Here is a 26,921-nt window from a genome sequence, read left to right on the forward strand (position 1 = left end):
AACAAGATGTAGCAACCACATATTCTGCTTTAGATGTAGATAAGGCAATTGAACTTTGTTTCTTGCTGAACCATGACACTAATCGAGAACCCATATGGAATGCACCTCCACTAGTTCTCTTTCGATCATCAACACTTCCTGCCTAATCTGCATCCGTATATGCATGAAGAGTAAGTTTTGTATCTTTAGGATACCATAGTCCAAAGTCGTGAGTTCCTTGAAGATATTTGAAGATTCTTTTGACTACATGGAGATGTGATTCCTTTGGATTTTCTTGGAACTTTCCAACAATTCCTACTACATGCATGATGTCAAGTTTGGTACCTGTTAGATAAAGTAGACTTCCAATCATAGATATGTAAGTTGGTTGGTTTACTGCTGGTGATTCATCATTAGAGCTGAGACTGCATCCTGTTACCATTGGAGTACATACTGGTTTAGAATCTTCCATTCCATACTTCTTCAAGATTTTCTTGAGATATTTGGTTTGTGAAAGAAAGATACCATCATTTGTTTGTTGAACTTGTAGACCAAGAAACTAAGTAAGTTCACCAAGTAAGGACATTTCAAATTCTTGCTGCATTACTGAAGCAAAATTCTGAGTCATGGATTCTTCATTGCTACCAAAAATGATATCATCAACATAAACAACAATAATTAGCAATTTATTATTTTCAATATTTGTGTATAAATTTCTATCTGCAAAACCTTTTGTAAAACCTTGTTGTTGTAGATATTTGTCAAGACAGTAATACCAAGCCCTTGGAGCTTGTTTCAGACCGTAGAGAGAGTTTTTGAGCTACATACGAGTTTTGCATCATTTCCAAGAATGAATCTTTCTGGTTGTTCAATATAAACTTCTGCTTCTAAATCTCCATTAAGGAAGCCTGATTTTACATCCATTTGATATACTTTTAATTTTCAAAAACTAGAAAGAGAAAGAAACATTCTTATGGCTTCAAGTCTGGCAACAAGTGTAAAATTTTCTTCAAAATCTATACCTTCTTGTTGAGCATACCCTTTACAAACAAGTTTGGCCTTGCTTCTAATAACTTTTCCATTTTCATTCAGCTTGTTCTTAAATACCCATTTTTTTCCTATAATATCTTTATCATGAGGTCTAGGAACTAATTCCCAAGTATCATTCTTTTCAATTTGGTCAAGTTCTTCATCCATGACCTTGACCCAACATTCATCTTTGTAGGATTCATTTACATTTTCAAGTTCAGTGGAGGATAGTAATGCTAGATAGCTTGAGGTCCCTGTAAGAGTTCTTCTTGTCTGTATACTAGCCCCCTTTTCTCCTAGAATTTGAGATTCTAGATGATTCTTCTGAACATACTTGGATTGAGTCTTTTCCCTGTCTAGTGTATCTTTTTCTTCTGGAGCTTCATTGGTTTATTCTTCTATATCATTTTGATTTGATGCGGGAAAACATTCCCCAACTTCCTCACTATCATAATTCTCTGTTGATTTCATCTGTTCCGTATTTCTCCATGCTTCATCAACTACAACATCAATGCTTTCATCAATTTTTTGAAGTCTTTTATTATAACATTTGTACCCTTTACTTCTGGAAGAATAACCAAGAAGAATACCTTCGTCTGCTCTAGGTTCAAACTTACCAAGTTTTTCATCAGTTCTTTTGATAAAACATTTTCTTCCAAAAACTCTAAAGTGTTTTACAGTAGGAGGCTTACCATAGCAAATTTCATTTGTAGTTTTATTGCTATTTACCCGAACATTCTCTTTGTTGAGAATAGTCACAACAGCAAATGCAGCTTCACCCCAGAAGGTTGTAGGAGTTCCAGATTCATCTAGCATAGCTTGAACCATTTGTTGAACTATTCTATTCATCCTTTCTACCACACCATTTTGTTGAGGATTTCTTGCAGTGGAGAATTGCCTTTTTATTCCATGTTGTTCACAAAAGTCAAAGAATTCATCTAATATGAATTCTCCCCTCGATCAGATCTGAGATATTTGATTTTTCGATCTAATTAATTTTCAACTAAAGCTTTGAAGGCTTTATAATTTTCAAATGCTTCATCTTTATGTTTTAGAAGACCTATCCAACACATCTTGGAAAAATCATCAATAAACAAAATAAAGTATTCTTCTCCACGAGGTGACTTTTTCCTTGTTGGTCCACATAAATCAGTATGGATGAGTTCAAGAGGCTTACTTGCTGACCCTTCCTTTTCAATGAAGTGAACTCTGGTTTGCTTACCGATTTGACATGGTTTTCATATGGTATTTTCTGGGATGCTGATATCTGGAAGATCACGAACTACCTTGAGCTTGCATGCTTTTCTTATTTGAGAAAATCTTAGATGTCCCAATCTTCTATGCCACAACCAATTTTCATATGTTTTTCTTAGATAGAATTGTTGTTGTCCTCCTTTGAGTATGTATAAGTTGTTTGGATTTCTTGTACCTTTGATCACGATCTTTCCTGTATCAAGTTCACGAATGACACATCCATTTGATCGAAACAACACTTCATTTCATTGATCACACATTTGACTGACACTCAACATGTTATGCTTTAAACAATCTACATACATGACATTGCCAGCTTTAACCTTTTCTTTCAAGAAAACAGAACCTTTACCTTTAATGACAACTGGAGTGTCATTTCCAAATGAAAAATTCGTTTCCTTCTCTAAATAATTATATGAATGAAGTTTTTCTTTATCACATGTCATATGTTTGGAGCATCCACTGTCGATGTACCATTGATTTTCTTGTCCTTTTGCATACAAAGTTATACCACATCTTTCTGATTGAGATTCCTTCCTTCACCATATCTTGGGATTTAATGGCATTTTGTAGGTTTTAACCCTGTACAGAAATTATCTGCATACAAATTATAAAACATAGAAAATAAACAATGCGAGAGCATAACACATAAAACACATATACACAAAGATTTTCCCCTCAATCCAGAAACCAAGACTACCAGTTTGATTTTTCATTATGTTCCTTTCAATGTTACAATACATATTTATACATGCCAAAGCATCCAATACCATGGATTGAAAACCATCGTGTCCAAAGCTATGGACCGAAACCCATCGCGTCCAAAACCATTTGCAAAAAGCATGCACAAAACCATATGTAGGTTCGCCCAACCTAATATAGGGTCCAAAACCAAAATATTTCGGGGCACTGCCCCGGACCTAATAGAGTGGGGTCACCTGTATCCCTTAATGGCCCTGTGACTCCCCCCGCTACGCAATCGATGCAACTAAGGGGGGGCTCCACCCCCCTTCTAACCCCCCAGTTAACTACGTGGGCTAGTCATGGAAAGAATATAACACAACCCAACATTCTCCCACTTGTTGTTTTCTTTCCACAGGGTGCCACAGGAGAGCTTACTAATTTATCCAGCCCTGAAATGCCCATTGCTTCTCTACACCAAGAGAACTTCTCAGAGCTCACGGATTTTGTCAATGTATCTGCAGTATTCTTCAAGGTGTCCACCTTTACCAGCAACACCTTTTTGTCTTCTATCATATCCCTCACAAAGTGATACTGAATATCAATGTTCTTTGTCTTTGAATGATATGCAGGGTTCTCTGCCAAGAAAATTGCACTTTGGCTGTCACAGTCTATCCTTACAGCTCCCTGTACTAACCCCATAATTGAGCACAATCTCCACAACCAAACTGCTTCCTTGCTTGCATGAGTGGCTGCCATGTATTCTGCCTCTATAGTTGATAGTTCCACTACAGATTGTTTCTTACTCATCCAACTCACTGCACCTCCAAATTGGTTAAACACATACCCACTTGTAGATCTTCTCTGATTGAGATCTCCAACCTAGTCTGCATCAACAAAGCCATGAATATCCAACACTCTATCCTATCTTGGCCTTCCTTGGTAGCACAAACCATAATCACTAGTGCCATGCAAATACCTAAAAACCTGCTTCACTACTGTCCAGTGCTCCTTCCATGGTTTTGACATAAACCTGCTCAATACTCCCACTACATGTGCATTGTCTGGTCCAGTACAAACCATCACATACATTAGGCTACGTACTACACTTGCATATGAAACACGAGACATGTCCTTTTCCTCTTCTTGTGTCTTGGGACACTGTTCAACAAATAACTTTACACCTTCAAGAATAGGAACCTTCACCAGTTTACTATCCTGCATATTAAACCTCTGCAATATTGTCTCGACATACTTCCTCTGGTTTAACCAGAGTTTCCTCTTTGTCTGATCTCTTTTAATTTCCATGCCCAAAATATAGTTTACAGGAGCAAGATCTTTCATGTCGAATTTGGAAGACAAATGGGTCTCCAAATCCTGGATAATTTCTTTGTCATTTCCAACCAACAACATATCATCCACATACAAGACCAGATAAATAACATGGTCACCAATTAATTTAAAATACACACAATGATCTGCTTTGCTTCTGGTCAACCTAACTCCCAGTATAAATGTATCAAATTTCTAATACCACATCCTTGGTGACTGTTTTAACCCATATAGAGATTTCTTTAACTTGCATACTAGTTATTTCTTACCCTTCATTGCAAAGCCTTCAGGTTTCTTCATGTAGATCTCTTCTTCTATATCCCCGTGAAGAAATGTTGTGTTTGCATCCATTTGTTCTACCTCAAAATCAAAAGCAATAGCAACAGATAAAAGTAATCTAATAGAATTTACCTTGGCAACAGCAGAAAAAATATCACCAAAATCAATTCTCGGCACCTGGGAATAACCTTTTGCTACCAACCGAGCTTTTTATTTCTCCACCTTTCCTTCTACATTTGTATTCTTCTTGAACACCCATTTTCTGCCAATGGGCTTCCTTCCAGCCGGCAACTGCACCAGATCCCAAGCCTCATTTTTGTGCAAAGATGCCATTTCATCAACCATGGCCTCCTTCCAGACTTTTCCATTCTCTGAATCTACTACTTCCTTCACAGTTCTGGGATCATCATTAGTAATAGATAAAGAAAAATTTGAATAGAAATCAGATGGACTATACCTTTCTGGCTACCTTCTTTCTCGAACTGATCTTCTCACACCCAGAGTTTGTGGCTCTTCATCTTCTGATTCCTCCTCTGCTATAGAGTACGATTCTTCCTCCTTTAGCTCAAACTCTATCTTCTCAGGTTCCTTTGGTTGGACTTCTTGTTTAATAACATCTTTCACCTCTCTAAACACCACATCTCATTTGTACACAACCTTCCTTGTTACTGGGTTCCAAAGCTTATAACCTTTAAACCATCCTTATACCCAATAAAGATGCACTTTTCAGATTTACTATCCAACTTGGTTCGTTTCTCCTTTGGAACATGTACATATGCATCACATCCAAATACCCTCAAATGTGAAAGAGAGGGTTTCTTACCAGTCCATACCTCCTGTGGAGTCTTATCCTCCAATCCTGATGAAGGTGATCTATTGACTAGGTAACATGTTGTCTCCACCGCCTCTACCCAGAATTCCTGTCCTAACCCAGCACCACTGAGCATGCTTCTTCCCCTTTCCATCAATGTCTTGTTCATTCTTTTTGAAACTCCATTTTGCTGAGGTGTATATGGAGTAGTCTTCTGCCGTGTTATACCACACTTCTTATAGAATTCTTCAAATTCCTTACTGAAAAACTCTCCACCATTATCTATCCTCAACACCTTTATCTTCTTCTCTGTCTAGTTTTCCACCAGAGCCTTAAATTCTTTAAACCTGTTAAAGACTTCATATTTCTTCTTAAGGAAATATATCCATGTATTCCTTGAGAAGTCATATATAAATGATACATAGTACACAGACTTACCTAGTGATGGAACCTTCACAGGTCCAAACACATCATTGTGCACAAGCTCTAATATCTGTTTCGCCCTCTTACCACCAGAGGGGAAACGCACCTGATTCTGCTTCCCATATACACAATTGTCACAGGAATCAAAATTCAAAGAGATATTACTCACACCTTTTACCATACCTTTACCATGAAGTATTCGAAGGCCCTTCTCTCCAATATCTTCAAAGCTTTGATTCCAAAACATGGTCTTCTCTCCAAAGATCACTAGATTTTCTTCTCGACTTTCAGGAACCACATAATTGTTGCACCCATAAAAAACAGTGCTACCTTGCAGCTTGTACAAAGTTCCAATCCGAACTCCTCACATCAATAGCAATGCCCCCCGAACCATCTTGCAGGTATTCTTCTCGAACATTGTTTTTACAACTGCATCATCCAGCTTGATTACAGAAATCAAATTTCTGGCTAATGTAGGAATATGCAGAATACTCGGAAGTGTTCTAACCCTTCCACCTTGTAACTTCAACTTTACTTTTCCATGACCAACAATTCTAGCCTTCCTATCATCCCCCAAGAAGACATCACCACCATCATATTTCTCATACTTTCAGAACCACTCTCTATGGGGAGTGAAGTGAAAGGATGCACCTTAGTCAATCAGCCATGCCTCGTGATCTACATGTGTACTTGAAGAAGCAAATTACACATCCCCACCTTAATCTGAGGTGGTTTTCGCCTCTACAGAAGGAGCATCATTAGATCCCTTTCCTTTATCAGGATCTTTAGATTTACAGTCCCTTTTGTAGTGCCCTTCCTTTCCACATTTCCAACACACCACCTTTACAGGTTTTCCTAGAAATTTAGATCTCCCTATAGATTTAGACCTCCCACTCGATGACTTATTTTTATTTCTGTTCTGGGACCGTCCTCGTACAAACAAGGCATCACCATTCTGGCTCTCCATATTTTTCCGTCTCATTTCCTCTTTCAGCAAGGATGAGATTATTTCATTAAACTACAAGGCAGTTGCATTGCTACCTATTGCAATAACCAGACTATCCCACGAATCTAGTAGAGAACACAACAAATTGATGCACTTATCTTTATCTGAAATTTTAATATCAACAGATGATAACTGACTTACCACAACATTAAATGCATCTAGATGCTCTGTCACTGAGTCTCCATCTTTCATCCTCAGGTTATACAACTTTTTCCTTCGAAACAGTTTATTCACTAGAGACTTAGATTGGTATAAAATCCCTAACTTTTCACACAAATCCTTCCTCGTAGCTTCCCCTGATACATTCAACAATACTGAATCCGAGACACACAATCTTATTATTCTCTTTGCCTTCCGATCCAACTTTTTCCATTCTTCATCGGACACTCCCATTGGTTTAGTATCTGGATCTGCGACGATCCACTGATCTTTATCCACCAACAGATCCTCCATCTTGAGTTTCCACAACTCAAAACTCTGACCATTAAATTTCTCGATCTCTATCTTTCCACTGCTCACCATATTCTTTCACCACCAGAATCGATCCCGCGAATCTCCCACTGAACAGGGTCTACCACAGGCCTAAGCGAAACCCCTTAGCAACAAAGGCGTCCCCTTGAAGCCGAAACAACTCTGATAACAAATGTAGGTTTTAACCCCATACATAAATTACTTGCATATGAATTCTAAAACATAGAAAATAAACAATGAGAGAGCATAACACATAAAACACAAATACACAAAGATTTTCCCTTGGATCCTAAAACCTGGACTACTAGCTTGATTTTTCATTATGTTCCTTTCAATGTTACAATACATATTTATACATGCTGAAGCATCCAATACCATGGACCGAAAACCATCGCGTCCAAAACCATGGACCAAAAACCATTACGTAAAAAACCATGTGCGAAAGACATGCAAAAAACCATAGGTAGGTTCACCCAACGTAATATAGGGTCCAAAACCAAAATTTTCCGGGGTGTTGCCCCAGACCCCATAGAGTGGGGTTACCTACACCCCTCAAACCCCTTGTGACTCCCCCTGCTACGCAATTGGCACAATAAAGTGGGGGCTCTGCGCCCCTTCTAACCCCCCAGTTAACTACGTGGGCTAGTCGTGGAAAGAATATAACACAACCGAGACATTTTCTCCTTTTGAAATTTTGGCCGAAATTTTCTCCTACCTTCGGATTCTTCATGACCAAAGTTGTTACAAATCGAGCATTCTATTTTATTTTCAAGAGGAGAAAAGTTGTTATAGGAACTTTCTTGATCCTGTTGCACTTCTTTGATTTTGTGCTTCTCTAGTCATGATGGTTTTGTAAGCAACACATTGAGCATCCTTGTGTCCAAAGTTATGACATGAAAAACATTGCCCATTAAAAAAGTTTCTGCGATCATAGAATCTTTTGACATTGTTTACCTGTTGGTTGTGACTTCTACTAATATTCATCCTTGGAGTAAATTGAGTATGATTTACCTGATGAGTACTTTTAGGCCTTTGCTGACAATTGACATACTATTCACTTGTCTTTGTTGCATCAAGATAACTTCTGGTGGAGGTTGATGACTTCTGTGATTGAGATGATTCTTCAGTATATCCAAGACTTGTCTTTATCAGAGGAGAACACTGAACTTTGATAATTTCATTTAAAGTTTCTGATCCTTTAGAAAATCTAAGATTGAGAGATTTTGTCTTCTCAAGATCTTTTCTTAGACCCACAATTTCACATTCTAGATTTTCATTGTGCTTTTCTCTTTCAACAAGTTGGTGTGTCAAAGTATCTATGATCATATTCTTTTCTTCTAAATAGATTTTGAGTTTAGTGATTTCTTCAAGAAAATCTTCCTCTTCTAATGCATCCAGAAAATTGTCATTGTCATAGACCATAAGAAGTCTATAATCTTGTTCAGTTTCATCTTCATCACTATTAGATAAACCATCATTGCCTTCATGCATATAGTAACTCCTTCTATTCACAACCTATTTTCTATTGCATTTTGCATATTCCTTCCATTTTTCATATTTATCTTTATGAGGACATTTGGAAACATAGTGACCAACTCTACCACAAGCAAAGCATTTGAAAGGTAGCTTACCTCTGAATCTTCCGGAACCCTGTTGAAGCTCCTTGACAAAATTTACCTCATCTTCTTCTTCTGAAATGTGTCCTAATTCATGGTGCTCTTCCTTTTCTTTTCCTTTTGCTAATGCTTTAAATGCATTTCAAAGGCAGGTATGATTCCATGGAGTTGAGTCACTGTAATAGTTTGAAGATCATGTTTTTCTTCTATGGCAGACACTTTTGACTCAAATTTAGAGGAAAAATATCTCAAAATTTTCTCCACTAATGTAACTTCCTTTTTCTCTTCACCTAGATTCTTCATACAATTAACAATCTCATATATATGTAATAAGTAACTAGCAACACTCTCATCACTATGCATCTTAAGAGTTTCATACTAAATTTTGAGAGTTTGAATCTTAGCACGTTTTACCTGAGAGTCCCTTTGTATATTTGAATGATTTTGTCCCATATTTGTTTGGTTGTCTTGAGTTGCATGACTTTGACAAATTCTGATTTTGACAGACTTCCCAATAATGTATTGACATCTTTGGCATTGGTTTCGTATAACTTCTTACCTGTAGAGTCCTTAGGAATTGCTGCTAGAAATTGATATCCTCCTTCTACAATTTCCCAAACATCTGCTCCAAGCGATTGTAGATAAGCTCTAGTTCTTATTTTCCAATATACTAAGTTGCTCCCATTGAAGATTGGTGGTCGGATGCATCTCACACCTTCGTGATTATTCATCTTGAAATATCTTCTTTCAAGCGATCAAGCTTCTTTAGAAGGACCTGCTTTGATTCCAATTGTTGGAAATAATACTGAGAGGGGGGTGAATCAGTATTATCTGATCAATATTTTTTTCTTTTCTCAAACATATTTATATACGCTACTTCTGTAAAGTGAACTAGCGTGTACACGCAACTATGATTAGATAAACCAGTGTACACCTACATAAATTATGATTTAGACAATTTATCATGTGTTGATATTTAACCAGTGCATCAATCTTATTAAACATAGCAGTAAAAACAAAATAAACCATCACACATAAGCAACACACATGAACACCAAGATTTAAAATGGAAAACCAATGTGGGTGAAAACCACCTACTGTTGTCATCTTTGTCTTCTTTTAATAATAAGAAAATATGTTTACAATCTTGTACTAGTGCAGACTCATACCAGTACTTAGGCACCCACCTGCAGAAGGATACAACCTTCTCTCATTTTCCAGCTTCTACTGGAAAGGAGTTGCAACTCCCTAGCTCTTGTACTAGCCAATTTGATTACTAGTATGTAGGCGTCGACCTACAAAAGGCTACGACCTTCTCTCTTCCTCTAGGGACCACGTTTCATAAATTTTCAGACTGGATGCTCCTGGGACACAACAATACACATGAAGGCCTCGTTTCATCAAATGTTCATATTGGATCCTTCAGGAACTTTGAAACTCAAACTACATCAACCAACAATCAATTAATCTGAACAATCAGATTACTATCACCAAAACATTGTGCTGAACCCAGAAACTTGCATCATCATTTAAAACCAGTTGCAACTTCAAAAATCATGCATCAAAATGTATACGCTACTTTGCTGAACCCAACCTACATCTACACGATACTTCCTGTAATCAAACCTACATATACCTTCAAGACTACTGAAAGATAACATTTCTAAATCAAGTCTATACCAACTAGCAATATGCTGACCATCTACTGTCTATTTACAGAGCTTTACACAGGCAGTAGTAGAGATCACCCTTCTAACTTATTCAATCAATCAATTAGATACCAAACTCTTTATGCATTCAGTTTTACATTCGGATCTAAGAAGACTTCATTGACAGGCAGTAGTAAAACAACAAAATTGATCAGATAGATCAGTTAGATCTAAAGAAGAGACTTTTCTTTTGTATACACTATTTTGAAGAGTAAAACCTACGTGTACACACACTTTTGTAGAGACAAACCAACGTACAGATCTACAAATATTAACTCATAACTTCGCCGCACTTCCGAACTTCAGACAAACTCAAATCATGACAATTAAAGAATAAAACAGGTGTACATAATCAGATCTAGCCCAACCAATATCAGATCATTCAATAATAAGTCATTTCAGGGCTCATGATCCTAATCCAACATTGAATTCAAGGTGCACAGAGTATTTCAGATCAAATCACAAACATAGCCCCTGCAACATAAAATATACTTCAAATAGAATTATTACATAGAAATCCATACACTTGCACACTTGGCCTTATGATCTTCTCCTCCTTATATAGCCTTAGGCCCTTTGTCAATACCTTGGACCAAAACCACTAAGGACCAATACCTTGTACCAAATACCTTGGACCCAAAATACATTAGACAAAATACATTGGACCAAAACCTTGGTTTTCCACCATGTACGTTATTTTCCTCTTGTGGGATTGCATGTATACGTATACACTCTTTTTGTTCTGTGGACCAGCTTGTATATGTTTTTTTACTAAATGGACCTGTGTATACTTCTTAAACTACTTTTCATCATTCTTTTCCTTTACCTTCTTTATTCTGATCAATAGACCTTAGTTCCATCTTCCTGTTCTTCTGTACCACTACCATGTTACCTCTAAATATACCTATTTTACTATGAGTTGCCTTCTACCAAAATTGAATTGAACTATGAGTGAGTTTCCATCAAGAACAACATTTTGATCGTAATGCCAACAGATGTAAACTAAAGCCACCCTTTAACATCAATTCTTTGAGAGCTTACAATTTGAGAGCACATCATGGGACTCGTACATCAAATTTCTATGACTTGATAGACTTAAGGCAGTTAGGTCACAATAATGTGTGGTCAATTAGCATATGCCAATGTCAAATAAATTAGCGATGCATCATAACATAACATGATAGAGATAAACATAGCTCTGGATGAAACTAGAAAATCCCTCATATTCGAGCCTCTCCTATGGAAGCTCCAGGTGTCCCACAATTAATATCTGGAGATGAGGTAATGCAAAGGACACCTTCAAAAAATATTCATCCTACAATTAATCAATATAGGGACAAAAATTCAAGAACTTGGCATGTGAAAACCTACAAAATAAGAGAGGAAGCAATGAATGAGATCTAACATATCTAATGGAGAGACTGTGTGTTACCCAAGGTACAAATTCATTCAAGAGTTTGTAGATAAGTGAAGTCGTGTAGTAGTCAATGAAGGATGTCATAAAACTGATGATGGTGAATACCAAAGATCTATCTCTCGTCACATTCTCCATGCCACTCTCCTCCACTATTGTAATTATTTCCCTCTAGAAGTGCTTAGCCATCCGGGTCCTTATGAACTTTGACCTATCAAGCTTTGACATTGCTTCTCTTCAAATTGTTGATAATATGCATGAACATTTTCCTCATGCTTGTACCCTTAAACCTTATCACTTTTCGAGAAAACATTATTCCTTTTATCCATATCCAAAAAATTATTTGCATAACAAAGGATTATGAGAAAATCTGAGAACTCCCACTGGAAACCCTTAAAACCCTAATTTCCATGGAGTCATAACCTGCTCTCATACCACTTATCAAGATCTCGGGGGGCTAGGATCCAGGAACCATGAATGTTGAGAGAGTATGGGAGAAGCATATACATCTTCCAAGCAACTAATCATAAAAATATAAAAAAAAATTACTAAATAAAAAAATATAACTTTATTAATTAAGAAGAATACTTTTTTACAACTACATTATGGAGGACTAATATGTCCTTTTGCAAGGTGAGGCCCATTATTTATAGTATTATTTATGCCTTATTGAGTTTCATCATTCAATATAATGAGTAAATATCATGTGTGAATACCATGGGTAAATACCATGCATGGTTACTACTTTCCATTCAAATCAACTTACATCTTTTGGTTGCAGCAAAAATCCTTCAAGGAGTGACAAGAAGAAATCCTAGCTCATCAATTTCTAGTCCTTTTATTAAGGATGTTGTTTTTGCTTGCATTATTAATTTTTGTTAGAAGGTCTAATATTTTTTATATCAATTCTAACTGGTGCACTATTTTGTGGAACATATTGTTGATTCAATATTATCGAAATAATTCAGGTTTCCCAACACGTTGTCTTACTTAATTTTTGGCATTTCAAGTGTCTATATTTGAGTATTTTTACATCTTAGACATTTTAGAAATTATTTTTGGGCCAAATTATCATAGGAATTAGCCAAAATTTTATGTTTGTGCTCATCTATTTATTAATAAAATCATCATTTTATAACCTATATCTTTTTGGTATATTTGTCCAAAAAAATTACTTTTTGTTAATTCTTATGAACATATTTTTCTGACATCAGTGGTTGGAAGTTTCATTTAATCTATGTTAGATTTCAAAACATACCTATGTGTTATTATGGGTAATAGAGTATCATCATAAAAATCTATCTGTAATTTCATTTACTATTTCATTGTCAGTTTTCCCAAGTTTCAATTTATTCAGATTGCATGATGTACATGTTGTTTATGTTACCTCTCTTTCATTTTTTTCTTTGTTGTACATAATTTTATTTTATTTCTATGTACATTTGTTGTATATAGTTTATTATAGTTTAATTCAAGGTAATAAACCTAGGGAATAGTCCCATTATCTCACTCTCCCAGTGAGATTCGAAGAGTTTGGCAGCGAAGCATAAGAAACTTTTCCCATCAACACCTTCCATGCACCTCAAGGCCCAGAGGCTTCTCAATATACACCTCTTCATAAATAACCCCATTGAGGAAGCTAGTATTCACATCCATTTAATCTATCCTCCACTCCATATCTTAATCAATAAATATGACTACCCTAATAGATGAATATCTTGTGACGAGATCAAATGTCTACTCATGTCCAAATCCCTTCTTCTAGGAGAACCCTCTCGCCATGAAATTCACTTTGTACTTTTTGAAAATGCCATATGCTACCTGTTTTATCTTATAGATCCAATGACAATGAAAATAAAATTCCTTTTAGGCATTAGTATAATATCCCAAACATCATTACTCGTGATGGAACTATACTCTTCCACCACGGTGTCCCTTCAAACATGTTATCAACTACCTCCTCAAAGGTAAAAGGCTTGGACTCAATGATGTTGCTCATTGAGGAAAAATATCTAGAAACGCTGGTTTGTGGTATCCTCCCCTTCAAACTATTGTTAGGATCCTCCACATGCTCCTCGGTATCTCTTAGTGTTTTCTCATACCATCTTAGCCTCCTCATAAACTTCTCACTCCTCCTCTTGGTTAGAAGATTGTGTCCCTATTTTTGGTGCTACTGGTATCTCCTCAGTCTTGATATCCACTTGCTCCTGATCCTCTACCATTCTTGGACCTATCTCATGCAACCACCTAAAGGTCATATCCTCCTCAAATTACACATACCCACTAACTACTATCTTCCTTTGCCATGAAATGTAGGCGCCGTGGCCCTTAGAAGTCTCATTGTATCCAACAAAAATTATGTCTCTCAAATGATGGTTCTAGTTTATTCCTTTTCTTTGAAGGAATGCAGACATAATTTGGACTACTAAAGATGCACAGATGAGTCGTCTATGATTTCAATCCTATAAAATTATCCTTAGGAGTCATGTCCTCCATTGCCTTGTGAGGACTCATGTTATGAAATTATACATAAGTATTGCATGCTTCCACTCACAAAATCATAGGTAGATCCTGGTCACATCCTGGTCATGGATCCTGGCCTTGGTTTCTCCAACTATACTCATGTTCTTCATCTAGCACTCTTTTTTGCTACAAATTGTATTTCACTATCATCTCTTTCTTGATTCATGATTCATTACAAAATTACTTAAACTTCTTGAAGTTATACTCACCCCCATTGTTTGATCTCAAGACCTTTATCTTCTTCCCAATCGAGTTCTCACAAGATATTTAAACTCTTTAAGCCAATTAAAGACCTCATCCTTGTACTTTAGGAAGTAAATACATGTCCTCCTGGAATATTCATCTATGAATGTCACAAAATATCTACACCCTGAGATAGAGTCCACCAACATAGAACCATAGAAGTTGAAATGCACCAAATCCATCACACCCTTGGACCTAATCTCTCTACTAGGAATTGTTGCCTTAGCTGGCTTTCCAAGTGCACATCTCTTTCACACCATCATGCTCTATACTAAACTCCAAAAAGCCAATGACCATCTCCCATAATAGTGGTAGAGCCATGTAGTGTATATGGCCCATACTCCTATGTCAAATCTCACTCTGGTTGTCATTGTTATGTACTATTTCTCTCATTGGTTGTCTTCTCAACATATATAGGTTTCTCTCTCTCTCACCTCATGGTGGAATCATCCCCTTTCAACTTGATAGCTACCTCACCACCCGTGAAACTGACCTTAAGTCCTCTATCCTCCATGACTAAAACTGAGAGTATATTCTTCTCCAACCTAGGTACATACATCACCTCCTTCATGTTAGCTCTGATACCAAATGTTATGAAACCAGCTCACAAAAAGATAGAAAAGATAGTTGAACGCCTTAGAATTCAGCCTCTTCAAGGGGGCAACCTCCTTTACATTACACAAATGAACAATTCTTGGATGAGTAAAATGACAAAACTTCCTTTCTATATATAGGAGTCTAAGGAGTCACAATATAACCCAGCCAACCTAACAATAATAATATAAAGCCACGAAAATAACAATAGAGGGATTCTATGGGTTTTTTTTAGCTTCTGAAATGTCGCAGGAAAAAAGTTATAGCGAAAATGCCACAATGACCTATTTGGAGCAACGAAACCCTAGAATCCAAAGCTCTAATACCAAATGTTATCTCTGATACCAAATGTTATGAAACCAGCTCACAAAAAGATAGAAAAGATAGTTGAACGCCTTAGAATTCAGCCTCTTCGAGGGGGAAACCTCCTTTACATTACACAAATGAACAATTCTTGGATGATTCAAATGACAAAACCTCCTTTCTATATATAGGAGTCTAAGGAGTCACAATATAACCTAGTCGACCTAACAATAATAATATAAAGCCACAAAAATAACAATAGAGGGATTCTATGGGGCACAATAATAACAATATGGGGACAATAGGGGCAGAACAATATTAATAAGGGATACAACTGCAATAGTAATGGGGTAATCAATAGTATTATAGGGACCTAGGGATACAACTACAATAGTAATGGGGTTTTCGCACTGAACCACGGGTCCAAATTTCAGAGCTTTTCGCACTATATTTACGGAGATATGATTTGAGGAAGTTGGTCTTTGTGCAGACTCCTGAATTACATTCCAAACAGGTGACCCGGGGAAAATCATCATAACTTTCTCTCTGTGGATCAGATTGAAATTTCGTAACAAGGTATAGAAAGAGGATGGACTATAGTTTCTTTTGTATATTTTTCAAAGCCAAAGATCGAAACAGTGACTCGTGGCATGTTGTACAAGTTCGCTCTACTGAACTAGTCTATAATCAGGTCACTGTGGGAGATTTGGTATAACTCTTCCCTGGATAATCCAATTTGGATCAGACTGGTGGCATTGGAAAGAGGACGCAGAGGGCTACCACAGGTCACAATTTCAGAACTAGATGATCTGAAATTACAGAGATACATCAGATTCAATATCAAGCTCCTACAAACTGTAAAAAGGTGTGTATTTTTTTCTAAATTTTTGCATAATCTTGGTTTGAAAAATTAGTTTGAAGGAATTCAAAGGGCATAGTAAAGCATTATTATCAGTAATTGATTCCCCAGGGTGAGAAAATGCAAACACCTAGTAAGCAACCTGAAAGCTCTAGCATGACTCATGAAGAAGAGGAAGAAATGCAACATGATATAGCAAAATTACGAGACCAAGTGCAACAAGTGTCACTTGCACAAAAAGTAACAAAATCTAAGATGGATGGTTTAAAGAAAGATGTAGAAGCTAAGATGGATGGTTTAAAGAAAGGTGTAGAAGCTAAGATGGATTGTTTAAAGAAAGGTGTAGAAGCTAATATGAATGACGTGGGAGCTAAGATGGATGATTTGAAGACAAGCACGGAAAAGAGGAATAAATGCAACATGATATATCAAAATTACGAGACCAAGTGCAACAAGTGTCACTTGCACAAAAAGTAATAGAATCTAAGATGGATGGTTTAAAGAAAGATGTAGAAGCTAAGATGGATGGTTTAAAGAAAGGCGTAGAAGCTAAGATGGATTGTTTAAAGAAAGGTGTAGAAGCTAAGATTAATGACATGGAAGCTAAGATGGATGATTTGAAGATAGGCATGGAAGATTTGAAGACAGGCATGGAAGATTTGAAGACATATTTGAGAAGTTTCTACAAGAAATGCTTACTAATGGTGAAAGGGTAATAAAGGAAACTCATGATGAGAACAAAAGAAATGTTAATCATGATTTCATAGACTCTAATTTTGGATCGAAGACCCACCATATTTCGAAAATCGATATGAGGAAGTTTGATGGCAAGGATCCCACAACATGGATATTACAGATGGAGCAATTTTTCGATCTCAAAAATGTGCAAAACACGCAAAAGGTACATATTGCAACTTTATATTTGGAACCAAATCAGTTTGTATCGTATCAATGGCTTTGCTCTCATAAGCAAATTATCACTTGGGAAATTTTTACAGAAGAATTGACAACAAATTATGAGGATACAAAAAGAAACACTTTTTTTAGCCAATTGATAAGTCTCAAACAAAAGGGTTCAATAATGGAGCACATTGAGGAGTTCCAAAAATTGAACATAAGGGAAAAAAATATTCCAGAGGAGCATATGATTGATGTGCTCATAAGGACTTTAAAGGATAATATCCAACATGATGTTCACCTTTGGGAACCTGATTCATTAGAGAAGGCATTCAGGTTAGCAAGAAAAATGGAAAGAAAAATTATGGCAACCAGGAAGCATACCACTCACAAATATAAAGATGGAAGTGTTGTTTCCCCTAGTCTTCCACAACCTATAAGGTTGACACCACAACAATTGGAAAAAAAAAGAGCAAAAGGGCTTTGTTATAGTTGTGATAGCAAATACACTAAAGGTCATAAGTGTGCTGAGAAGAAATTATTCTACATAGATTGTGAAGAGGAAGAAGAAAAGGAGCAAGAAAGGTCAAAAGAAGAGGATATACTCCAGGAACAAAGCCTAGATAAAGAAGAAATGAATCCGCCCATATCTTGTATTGCATTGGCTAGAATTACCACTCCTCAAACCATCAAGATAGAAGGACAAATCAAGAAGAAAAAGGTAATGGTGTTGATTGATTCAGGAAGTACCCACAATTTTATTCATTGTAACGTAGCAAAAGAATTGAATTGCTTCCTATATCCAGCACTAGAGTGTCAAGTGATGGTTGCAAATGGAGGAATGATAAATTGCTCTAGAAAGTGCCATAATATCAAGCTATCCATGGGAGAATATGTATTGACTAGTCCAATGCTTTCCATTCCAATGGGAGTTGTTGATGTTGTAGTAAGAGTCCAATGGCTACAGTCCTTGGGTATAATAGATTTTAATTTTCAAGAAATTTTCATGAAATTTTCTGCGGAAGGAAAGGAAGTTGAATTAAGGGGTATTGTAGGAAATTCGGGAAAGATAATCAACTCTAACGGTATGAAAAAGCTTCTAAAAAAGGAACAAAGAGGTGTAATTGCATAATTATGTTCGCTAGATGTTTCCACATCAGAATCATATATTTCTCCAGATCTCCAAAAAGTCTTGGACAATCATTCCAAGGTATTTGAGACTCCCAAAGGTCTCCCACCTATTCGTGATCATGATCATGCTATTCATCTGATTCCAGGAAGTGTTCCTCCAAACATCAGGCCGTACAGATATCCTTATGCCCAAAAGAGTGAAATTGAACGTATGGTTGCAGAAATGCTAGAGGCTGGTATAATTCAACCAAGTCAAAGTTCTTTCTCTGCTCTAGTAGTATTGGTGCACAAGAAGGATGGATCATGGCGCATGTGTCCGGATTATAGGGAGCTCAACAATCTCGCTATTAAATATAAGTTTCCCATTCCTGTCATTGATGAATTACTGGATGAATTGCATGGATCAGTTTACTTCACCAATTTGGATCTTCATTCAGGATATCATCAAATCAGAATGAAGACTGAAGACATTCTGAAAACAACATTTAGAACTCATGAGGGTCATTATGATTTTTTGGTCATGCCTTTTGGTCTTACCAATGCACCTTCTACATTTCAAGGTTTGATGAATTCCATTTTCAAACCCTTCCTTAGAAAATTTGTGTTAGTATTTTTTGATGATATACTAATCTACATCAAGTCTTGGAAGGATCATGTTGAACATTTTGACAGGGTGCTACAACTATTGGAGGAGAAACAATTATATGCAAAAAGATCAAATGTTTCTTTGGAGTATAAGAGGTGGAATATATGGGTCATATTGTATCTCATGAAGGAGTTAAGGTAGACCCTAGTAAAATGAAAGCCATTAAGGAATGCAAAATCCCCACATCCATAAAGCATCTGCGAGGATTTCTTAGGTTGACAGGGTATTATCGCAAGTTTGTTAAGAATTATGGGAGAATAGCAACACCTCTAACAACATTATTGAAGAAAGATGCATTTTCATGGACTCCAGAAGCAACAAAGGCCTTCAAACATCTTAAAGAGGCAATGTGCCAAGCACCAGTCTTAGCTACACCAGACTTCACAAAAACCTTTATTGTGGAATGTGATGCTTCAGGAAATGGAATTGGTGTTGTTTTAATGCAAGATGAAAGACCCATTTCTTTTGAAAGTCGTCCAATCAAGGGAAAGTTTTTATACAAAGCTATTTATGAGAAGGAAATGTTGGCAATACTACATGTTCTTAAGAAATGGTGACCCTACCTAATGGGAAGACACTTCAAGGTAAAAATGGATCATGATAGCCTTAAATACTTTTTAGAACAAATATTATCCTCTGAAGAGCAACAAAAGTGGGTCACAAAGATGTTGGGTTATGACTTTGAAATCATCTACAAAAAAGGGAAGCAAAATGTGGTGGCAGATGCACTCTCAAGAAAGGATGAGGATGTGGAAGCATTGTTGTGCGCCATTTCTATTATCTAACCAGATTGGATAAATGAAGCAAGGGAGGAATGGAAGAATGATGAAGAAGTGTGGGAACTTATTCAAAAGTTACAACAAGATTCCAATACATCTGATACATTTAGCTGGAAAAATGATTCGTTATGGTACAAAGATCGCTTATACCTCTGTAAGAATTCCCAACTCAAAGAAAATATTCTTATGGAATTGCACACTTATCCCTTAGGAGGGCACTTAGGATTTTTAAAAACTTACCACAGGGTTAAGAAGGAATTTTTTTGGGATGGCCTTAAATGGATATTCAAAAGTTTGTGGCGGAATGTTTGGTTTGCCAACAAAATAAAGTTGAAACAATTAAGACTAGGGGTCTATTACAACCTTTATCCATTCCAAGCCAACGTTGGGAGGAGGTTTTAATGGATTTTATCACAAGTTTACCCAAGTCTGAGGGAAAGAGTGTCATCATGGTGGTAGTTGACAGAATTACCAAGTATGCACACTTTTATGCATTATCACATCCATTTAAAGCTAGTACAGTTTCTACTGCATTTATGGAAACAATTCAAAAGCTACATGGAAATCCAAAGATTATTGTAAGTGACAGAGATCCCATTTTCACTGGAAATTTTTGGACACAATTATTTTCTTGTCTTGGTACTCAGTTAGCTCATAGCTCATCTTATCACCCTCAATCTGATGGGAAAACTAAGATAGTAAACAAATGTTTGGAAGGATATATTTGTTGCTTTGTATCTGATAAACAGACACAATGGGTCAAATGGTTGCCTCTGGCTGAATGGTGGTATAACACTTCCTTCCATACAACAACAAAAATGACCCATTTATGGCACTTTATGGATATCATCCACCATCCATTACATCATATTTAAGAGAAAATTCTAAGGCTCAAGTAGTGGAACATCACATCGAACATCAACAACAAGTCCTCCAACTTTTAAAGGATAACCTCGTGTTGGAACATAATAGAATGAAACAACAGGCAGATTAGCATCACAGTGAAAGAAGTTTTGGTGTAGATGATTGGGTATTCCTACGGCTACAACCATATAAACAAATGTCCCTGAAGCAAGCTAAGAAGGATAATAAATTATCACCAAAGTATTATGGTTCGTACAAGGTGTTGCAAAAGATTGGTACTATGGCATACAAATTGGAGCTTCATGTAGCTTCATGAGTGCACCCAGTTTTCCATGTTTCATGTTTAAAGAAGGTTATAGGCGACAAGCTCCCAGTTCAAACAATATTGCCAGAACTTGACGAGGAAGGAAAAATTATATTGGAACCAGAAGCAGTCACAGAAACAAGAACTCGACAGCTACAAAATCAATCAATTTTGGAGTATTTCATCAAGTGGAAGAACTTATCCGCTGAAGATTCCACATGGGAGGATGAGAATTTTATATAGAAGCATCCAGAACTACTCAAGCATTGAGGACAAAACTTTTTTGAAGGAGAGGGGCATGTTAGGTCCCTATAATACTAGTGATTACCCCATTACTATTGTAGTTGTATCCCTTATTAATATTGTTGTGCCCCTATTGTCCCCATATTGTTATTACTATGCCCCATAGAATCCCTCTATTGTTATTTTTGTGGCTTTATAGTATTATTGTTAGGTTGGTTGGGTTATATTGTGACTCCTTAGACTCCTATATACAGAAAGGAGGTTTTGTCATTTGAATCATCCAAGAATTGTTCATTTGTGTAATGTAAAGGAGGTTGCCCCCTTGAAAAGGTTGAATTCTAAGGTGTTCAACTATCTTTCCTATCTTTTTGTGAGCTGGTTTCATAACACTTCACCTCCATTAGACTCCTTGAGTCTAGCTAGAGTTGTATGTTACCATTCCCTCCACTACATACCTAGTGCTTTCACCAGCTCCACGTGTAGATATTTCTGCTTCTTGGACATATTGGTCAAGATATCATGAGATCACATCATGTGACAAGATGTTCCACTATCCACAAACCACACCCCTCTTGTAATGGTGCTATACAGATAAAATATTGGAGAAAATATCTTCTCAAAAATTTCCACCAACTCATCCATATTTGCAAATGTTGATGTTAATGTTTTCCCCTTTCCTTTCTTCTTGTTTGGACATTGTCTCACATAATGACTAAACTTATTCCATACAAAACACTTGACATTTCTCATGTATTTCTTCTCTTATCAAGGTTCTCCTCCACTTTGGTTATTCTTGGCTTTACCCTTTCCCTTATTTTCTTTCCCAAAAAGATAAATATTCTCCTCATCTCCACCTTTGCATTTCCCACTATTTATGGATTCCTCCAAAATCTCCTTTTGGGTGAAATCATATCATAATCTGGCCCAATCAGGAAGCTTATATCTAGCTATAATACTTGTCACAAATGTAACCCACTACTTGCTACACCCTCTCAATGGTACTTTACAAGATCCATATCATCCACTTATTTTCCAATAGCTAAAATTTCATCACGAACTTGCTAAATCCTTATGACATATGAGGCTATAGTCATAGATATTTTAATCTTAATGTTATTTAGCTTCTCCCTCCGCACCATTTTTTATGTTGTGGTTATCACTATGGTACATCTTTGTCAAGGTTATCCACATTTTGTAGATTGGATCTATAATTTTTATGTGAGAGATTATGTGATCCTTCAAACCATCCAAAATGATGCCCCTGGCTTTTATATATTTTTTCTTATGTTCAATTGCTTGGGTAGCATCCGAAGTAACTTAAATCTCTTGGATTGTGAATTCCCACAAGTTGTTTGCCATTAAAATAATGGTGGTATACTCCTTCCATACACTGAAGTTTTCAATCCCCTTCAACTTGTTTTCATACCCTAGACTTGATCATGTCATATTACCATATCAACTTTAGCCACAAAACCCTCACTTAAAAATAAAATTCAGCTACAAAAATAATTCGTTGTTTCAAAACCCTTGTGATATATGATCTCCCCCACAAAGTTTCTATTTCTCTGATACCATGTCAATTTATTTTATACCATATCCAATTTAATTTACTTCAATCATTTATTAAAAACTCATAAATATGTATCTCAATTTTTTTGAAATTATTGATAAAAGAAACACATTGGCATATTAACTCAAAAAATAAAATGCAGCAAAAATAAATTGGAGAAATCAATCACACAAAAACAAAAAATTTGTGCCTTACAAAATATTCCTTTATATTAAGCTTCTTAAGAAAATTTGGGCCTAAACTTATAGAAAATACATAGAAAAATACAACTCCTAGGAACTTGGAACTCAACCCCACTAGGAAAGGTCAACCTCAAGGAAATCGACACTGCTAAAGAAACTCAACCTCTAGAAATTTTAGCCTTCCTCGCTAGAAATCTGACCACTATATTTTCCCTCATATAACCCTTGCACACTTTAAATATTTGGCCTCTGGATATTTATACCCTCTTCTTCAACTGACTCAACCTCTCTCTTTCCTCGCTTGGGCTTCCCTGAAAGTTCTCCCAAAATTCCCTACTACAATTCTTCTCACTTCTCTTCAATTTAATTGAGTTTATCGTTATTGGAAAAAATATTTCCTCGACAATGTGTGTCTCCACCTCTTCTTTAGGATTAGTTTATAATTTCATCAAGTTAAAATTGCTAACGCTAATCTCCTAATTGATCAATGGCTAGGATTAAATTCTAGGCCTTACTTGAGATAAATGTACGAGATTATATCTAAGTCACTTTAATTTTATTATATATCCTTATAAATTTGGCTCAATATCCACAATAATTAATTAAATTAATACTTATACTTTTTCTAAAATAACCTTAGGAAATAAATCATAAAATCACTTATGCCACCAAGCAAGCGCATAAGAGGAAATCAAATATTTTCCACATGGTAAGCCACTGAGCCAATGTAGAAGGCCTTTCATGGCTACAAAAATCAACAATTGGAATATGGCATTGTTTCATGTCATACTTTCCTATTACTTCTTTAGAGATTAAACATTTTCCAAAACCTTAATTTCTTCAAATTTATGTTTGTCCTTGCTGTTTACACTACAGAGAACAAGATTATCTTTTAAAGATATTAGATAAGTGTGTTTTCTTTCTTCCATCCTTCCATAATTTTTTTTGAAAGATTTAAATAACCTTAAGGTATATGTTGGCCATCCAAAAGACACAATGTCTTCCTCTTTTATCCTCATTTCCATCATTTTACCATATTCTATAACTCTTTACCATATTATGTAGCTCCATAACCCTAGATTAAGAACCATTTTCATGATCATATGAGTTTATCATTATTATTTTCCAAGTCATTTATTTTAAGTATTTTAAGAGAATTTATGTTTAAATATTAGGAAATTAATGTGTTTTCATATATATATAAAAGTGGTATGAGTTTTATGATATTGTAGGCCTATTTGAAGATTCTAGAAGTGTCCTCTTTGACTGATCAACCACAAATTCGAATTTCAATTCCAACTCATGAAGATTTGTGGAATAATTGTAGAAGATTTGGATGGTTGACTAAGCACATTCAAAGGAGAAGAATCATGGATGTTTTGATATGTGTCTCCTATCAAAACTAGGAGAGAATTTTGAGAGGATTTGTATCTCATATTTTTAGGTGACTGGTTGTAACAACAAGAGATAAATGTGGAATTATGAGAGATTTGAGGATCTACATTTATTGATTAGTTATATTAAGTTTCTGTATAAATAGGAGTGAATCCTTCATACAAAGAGTTCCAGGGTTTCAAGTTCCATACATGATATGTAATTTGTAAAGTGAGGATAGAGAGGAAGAGAGTTGAATTATTGTAAAATATTTGGATCTTTTCTCCAACTTCATTTTATGGAATACATATTGTTGCTTTGATCTCCAAGCTTTGATAATCGTTTGATGTGCTTGCTGAGGAGTGGAGGGCCCCCATCAACCATAGTTTGCACACCTTTTTCATTTGTTGTACATATTGGTAACATTATGTAATTATGTTATTTCATTTATTTTCATTTTAAGAAAGTGTGATTTTCATTTTAAGAAAATGTCAATTTCAATTCAACAAGTGTGATTTTCATTTTAAGCAAGTGTGGTTTCATTTCAAGCAAGTGTGGTTTCATTTATGCAAGTTTAGTTTAGTTTCTTTTATGTTATTTTGATTCATGTTGTTTTGTTAAGATTGATTCAATTTCTTTATGTTTGGATTGGATTGGATTGATTAATTTTATTTGTAATTAGTTTCAAGTTTATTGCTTTAGATTAATCTATTTTCAGAAATAATCGCCTAGTACATATAGTACACGTATACCTCATATAGTACATGTATACCTCATTAGTTCAAGAACCTCGGGTTAACAATTTAATGAAAGGGATTTAACTCTCAATTAAATCACCCAACAATATACTCAAAGAGAAATAATTTTAGAAAACATTTATATTATAAATGAATTTAAAAAGTATATGAATTAAAAGTTTATTAATGATAGTATTTATATAGAAACAATTTTAGTGTGGGAAATCTAAAGGATTCAAAAAATATTATATCTCATATTGTAGGTTTTAACCCCGAACAGAAATTATTTGCATATGAATTCTAAAACACAGAAAATAAACAATGCGATAGCATAACACATAAAACACATATACACAGACATTTTCCCCTGGATCCCAAAACCGGGACTACCAGCTTGATTTTTCATTATGTTCCTTTCAATGTTATAATACATATTTATACATGCCGAAGCATCCAATACCATGGACCGAAAACTATCGCGTCTAAAACCATGGACCGAAAACCATCACTTCCAAAACCATGTGCGAAAATCATGCACAAAACCATAGGTGGGTCCACCTTATCTAACATAGGTTCCAAAACCAAAATTTTCCAGGGCACTGCCCTGGACCCCATAGAGTGGGGTTACTTGCACCCCTCAAACCCCCTGTGACCCCCCCACTACGCAATCGACACAATAAAGGGGGGGCTTCGCCCCCCCTCTAACCCCCGGGTTAACTACATGGGCTAGTTGTGGAAAGAATATAACACAACCCAACACGTATATGGAGCAATGTCTACTAATATTATCCCCCAGATTAGGTGAGTTAGGGCGAGTTAGTGGCATCATAACCACACATAATTAGTGAGGGTGACATGTTGCCCATTCCGCGTAAATTCAACTACCTCGGTTGAGGCTTGATTTTCACGAATTTAGGTGTAGTGAATGAGTTTCGGGAATAGGCCATATTGTTATAGACATTTTTGTGCCTCGCAGCATGAAGCATGAAATGTCGATAATTACAGGGATCCAAAGTCCCTAAACATGTTGTTCTTACCCCTAGAGGAACAAGGTCAGCAAACCACAGCACTTCCTATCAGTTCTCCACCTGAAAACTCTCAAAAACAGGCTATTTTTGGATCATGTCAGCTGCTCCACTGAGCATCTGCGCTGAATGTCAACTGCTCCTCCTTGTACCTGCGCTGAAAGTCAAAACCAATGAAGGCTACCTGCGCTGGGCGAGATTGGCCAAGTGGCACAGTCACTGCAAGGTGTCAACTGCCCAGGAAGCTTCCAAACTGACACTTGGTTCAAGGAATTCACCCTATGATGAGTAAGAGGTACTTGATCTCCATGTGGAAGCAAGGATCTCCAAGTGGACTCAAGAACTGAAGTTTAACTGAAGAGAGAGAGGACACTAGTCAGCTTTATGCCAGCCTCAAGCTGACTCATCCTTTCTCCAAATCTCATATATATAGAGCTCTCTCATGAGGTCTAAGAAGGCTGGAATTTTGTGCAAAGCAAGGAAGTGCTGTTGGTTTACAGTTAGAGCTATTGGGTGATTTCTTTTATAGAGGGGAAGAGGAGATTTCTTGCTGCTGGGGAGGTGCTGCTGGATTGGAGCCATTTATGGTTGTAACCTTCTCAGAACCTTTTTCTTCTATCAATAAAGCTTTGATGTTCTCCTA

The 26,921-nt window shown here is 36.2% G+C and overlaps 2 pseudogenes; both read right to left on the reverse strand.

Moving 5' to 3' along the window:
* The window catches only part of LOC149168684 (uncharacterized), a 37,619-nt pseudogene extending 26,142 nt beyond the window's left edge, over positions 1-11,477 (reverse strand).
* Positions 11,478-11,552: 75 nt separating this feature from the next.
* On the reverse strand, positions 11,553-12,193 carry LOC149168685 (uncharacterized; annotated as a pseudogene).
* Between the last annotated feature and the right edge of the window lie 14,728 nt (positions 12,194-26,921).

Source organism: Pinus tabuliformis, chromosome 4_2 (assembly GCF_031772625.1).
Source record: "Pinus tabuliformis cultivar Carrire ecotype Pingquan chromosome 4_2, CPIR1, whole genome shotgun sequence".
Classification (NCBI taxonomy): domain Eukaryota; kingdom Viridiplantae; phylum Streptophyta; class Pinopsida; order Pinales; family Pinaceae; genus Pinus; species Pinus tabuliformis.